Source organism: Erythrolamprus reginae, chromosome 1 (genome assembly GCF_031021105.1).
Source record: "Erythrolamprus reginae isolate rEryReg1 chromosome 1, rEryReg1.hap1, whole genome shotgun sequence".
Lineage (NCBI taxonomy): Eukaryota > Metazoa > Chordata > Lepidosauria > Squamata > Dipsadidae > Erythrolamprus > Erythrolamprus reginae.
In genome coordinates this window covers 116,603,095-116,607,589 of record NC_091950.1, presented here as the reverse complement: position 1 = coordinate 116,607,589, position 4,495 = coordinate 116,603,095, and positions in this window count along the sequence as shown.

Below are 4,495 nucleotides of genomic sequence, written 5' to 3'. Positions count from 1 at the left end.
AACTGCACTGATTCAGTTAAAAATTATGACAAGAAAGTTTGTAAAATAGGACAAAACCCTTTTTAAAAACTGTCCCACTTAGCCACAAAATTATAAAAGATACTCTTATAATTTTGGATTATTGTACTGTACTGTTCAGGGAACTCTATTTTTAGCAGATGAAGAGTACTTAGTGCAAAATACTGAAGCAAGGTTGCTGAAGGAAGTAAACAAATTAAAGCATTCTGAATCAGTTGCACCTATAGTTTTCGGTTAAATTACAAATGAATATCAAACACTGCATGACTCAGATCTTGGAAAACTGAAGGACCACTTCATGGAAATTAGGACATAATTGTGCCATTTCTAAAACAATAATCTTGTGTTAAACCCAAATGAAGGTATTCTTGATACAACAACTTGGATTATGGAATTTCCTCCCTATCCAGTTTAATTAACCTCTGTAATCAAGTAAAGGCCTATTAGCACTTTTTACTGAAAATATGCTTTTGCGTCACTAAATGTCTGTCATTATTATTTATTTTGCCATTTTAACTTTTGTAAAAAATAATGTATTGATTTTATTGTGTGTAATAAAATATTTAATACAATGTTCAATAATTTTCAGTGGTGCCGTTAGTATAAAACAAGCAATAGGTCAGGCTAAAGTTTTCTAATTTTGGTCAGTGAAAGAACAAGCAAAATGCAATATGGAAGTGATTCAGTAAGAGCACAAAATATATTCAGCAAAAATCAAGGAACGTGACATTTTGAAAAATGTAACTAACAATGATGCAATTTATCCACTCTGTTGTCCAACAGAAAAATTGGCTAGATTTCTATTCTGCTAATACATGGCTTGTCTTAAAGTTTGTTGAACAAACCATGAAGTTCTTTCTGTTCACACACATTTTACGAGATCTTAAACTGTATTAGCAATAGCAGCAATAGTAGTTAGACTTATATACAGTACCTGCTTCACATGTATATAAACCACAGAGTGCTTTACAACTCATTCTAAGTGGTTTACAGACAACCCTGAGCCTGATGACATCTGAACTGCCAAATTGCAGTCAGCTGTCAGTCAGCAGAAGTAGCATGCAGTAATGCACTCTAACCACTGTGCTACTACAGCTATTAACAAATCATAATGGCTAAATTCAACTATTCATAAACTCATTCATATAAGCGTACAGTATATGGTTTATAGATTTACATGATGTATGAATCCAGACACCTGTGGTTTGCTGAAGTAACTGCAGCCAAGCAATTCATTACTTATATATGCAAATCCATTTAAATGTTTATATAAATTAAAGATAAAATTTAAGTATAAATGTCATATAAAACATACATTAAATTAGGGCTCATGAGTAACAGTTTTTTTCTGATGCATAATATATACATTCTGTTGTATTACAGTGATCCCTCGAGTTTCGCGAGGGTTCCGTTCCAAGACCCCTCGCGAAACTCGATTTTTCGCGATATAGCGGTGCGGAAGTAAAAACACCATCTGCGCATGTGCGGCCATTTTTTCATGGCCGCACATGCGCAGATGGTGAAGTTTGCGTGTGGGCGGTGGGGAAGACCAAGGGAAGGTTCCTTCAGCCGCCCAACAGCTGATCTGCTCGGTAGCGCGGCAGCAGCGAGGAGCCGAAGATGGGGTTTCCCCTTTGCCTGGGCAACGGGGAAACCTCATCTTCGGCTCCTCGCTGCTGCCGCGCTACCGAGCAGATCAGCTGTTGGGCGGCCGAAGGAACGTTCCCTGGGTCTTCCCCGCCGCCTCGGATCCTCGCTGATGCCCGCCCGCCGTTTGCCGCTCGCCCCGTTCGGCGGCCGCACATCCCGTTCGCCCGCCGCTCGCCCCGTTCGCCCGCCGCTCCCCTCGTTCTCCCCCCATTCCCCTCGTTCGCCCGCCGCTCCCCTCGTTCGCCCCCCCACTCCCCTCGTTCGCCCCGCCGCTCGCCTCGTTCGCCCGCCGCTATCGAACTTGCTATCGAGCCTGCTAATGAAATCCAACCCGCAGCGGTCCTTTCCCTCTCCAGGCTGCGGGAGGGGTCCGGAGAACAATGCCTGGCGCCGCGCTCCCGGCTGGGCTTTTTTCCCCCATTTCCCCTCGGGTGGAATTTCAGACCCTCCGCCGGTTGGATTTCATTAGCAGGCTCGATAGCAAGTTCTTCCTCCCTTTAGAAAGCCCCGCAGCCTCCTCCGCCCGGCGAGGCCGCCAGCGAGGACCCGCAAAGCCACCGCCGCCGCAGCGAGGCCAAGCCGCCCGCTCCCACGGCACGGGCTCCCAACACAGCGCCGCTCAGCCCGCCCTCGGCGATGCCTCCGCGGATCTGCAAACCCAGCCGAGCGACGCCTCTGGTCTGGGCGAAGGCAGTGGGCAGGCCCCGCCGCAGCAGTCCCCGCGGGCACCGCGCGCCAAGGGCCGGCCAGGCCGCCGGCCAACAAAGGGGCTCCCTCGCCTCCCTCGGGCAGGTTTACAAAGGCAGCGTGGCAACTTGGAGCCCGGCACGCCCCGCAGCCCTCGCCTCGCCCGCCCCCGCCTGGCCGGCGCTCCGGCTACCCCCGGCTGAGGAAGAACCGAGTAGCCCCCGCCCTCCCCCGCCCGGCTCCCTTCAGCCCCCCGGGGCCAAGCGGGCGGGGGGCGGGCGGGACTTCGCCTGTCTCCGCCGCCAGCATCGCCCCTCCGGCGGGCCGGCCTCCCCCGCCCGCCTCTGCTGCAGCCGCCGCCGCCTCCCCGACTGGCACAAAAGGGCCCCGCCCGCCCCGCCCCGAACCTTACCTTGCGAGTTTTTGGCTGCGGGGGGAGAAGTAGGATTTTCCTAACTCCCTCCCCCTGCAGCCAAAAACTCAAAGCCTGTATCCTGCCGCCCGGTTTACCCAGGACACGAGCGGCGAAGTGACTTGGAGGAATGGAAAGTCCAAACCGCCCGGTTTCAGTGGGGTTTCCCCGTTGCCCAGGGATTCCTTCGCCCGAACGGAGGTGGCTGTGGTGGGTTCAGGAATCCCTGGGCAACGGGGAAACCCCACTGAAACCGGGCGGGTTAAGCCTCCTTCGGCGACTGCGGAACTGCTTGCTGTCAACTTTGCACTGGGCAAAGAACTCTTCACCTCCCGCCAGGCACGGACGAAAGGCGTGGAAGTCTATTGTAGCAGCTGCTACAGCGGAGACATTTGGGGGGGGGGAGGCAGGAGGCAGGAGATCCGGCCCTTCACTTGCCCTCCCAGCAAAAGGCAAAGCCGCGCAGCTCCCCAGCCGCCAAAGGAGGCTTAACCCCACCCCTCTGTCCCACCCATCGCCCGTGGTCGGCATAACCTCCTCCTGCCTATCCCCGCTTTTCTGCCGGCCACGGGCGATGGGTGGGACAGAGGGGTGGGGTTAAGCCTCCTTCGGCGACTGCGGAACTGCTTGCTGTCAACTTTGCACTGGGCAAAGAACTCTTCACCTCCCGCCAGGCACGGACGAAAGGCGTGGAAGTCTATTGTAGCAGCTGCTACAGCGGAGACATTTGGGGGGGGGGAGGCAGGAGGCAGGAGATCCGGCCCTTCACTTGCCCTCCCAGCAAAAGGCAAAGCCGCGCAGCTCCCCAGCCGCCAAAGGAGGCTTAACCCCACCCCTCTGTCCCACCCATCGCCCGTGGTCGGCATAACCTCCTCCTGCCTATCCCCGCTTTTCTGCCGGCCACGGGCGATGGGTGGGACAGAGGGGTGGGGTTAAGCCTCCTTCGGCGACTGCGGAACTGCTTGCTGTCAACTTTGCACTGGGCAAAGAACTCTTCACCTCCCGCCAGGCACGGACGAAAGGCGTGGAAGTCTATTGTAGCAGCTGCTACAGCGGAGACATTTGGGGGGGGGGGAGGCAGGAGGCAGGAGATCCGGCCCTTCACTTGCCCTCCCAGCAAAAGGCAAAGCCGCGCAGCTCCCCAGCCGCCAAAGGAGGCTTAACCCCACCCCTCTGTCCCACCCATCGCCCGTGGTCGGCATAACCTCCTCCTGCCTATCCCCGCTTTTCTGCCGGCCACGGGCGATGGGTGGGACAGAGGGGTGGGGTTAAGCCTCCTTCGGCGACTGCGGAACTGCTTGCTGTCAACTTTGCACTGGGCAAAGAACTCTTCACCTCCCGCCAGGCACGGACGAAAGGCATGGAAGTCTATTGTAGCAGCTGCTACAGCGGAGACATTTGGGGGGGGGGAGGCAGGAGGCAGGAGATCCGGCCCTTCACTTGCCCTCCCAGCAAAAGGCAAAGCCGCGCAGCTCCCCAGCCGCCAAAGGAGGCTTAACCCCACCCCTCTGTCCCACCCATCGCCCGTGGTCGGCATAACCTCCTCCTGCCTATCCCCGCTTTTCTGCCGGCCACGGGCGATGGGTGGGACAGAGGGGTGGGGTTAAGCCTCCTTCGGCGACTGCGGAACTGCTTGCTGTCAACTTTGCACTGGGCAAAGAACTCTTCACCTCCCGCCAGGCACGGACGAAAGGCGTGGAAGTCTATTGTAGCAGCTGCTACAGCGGA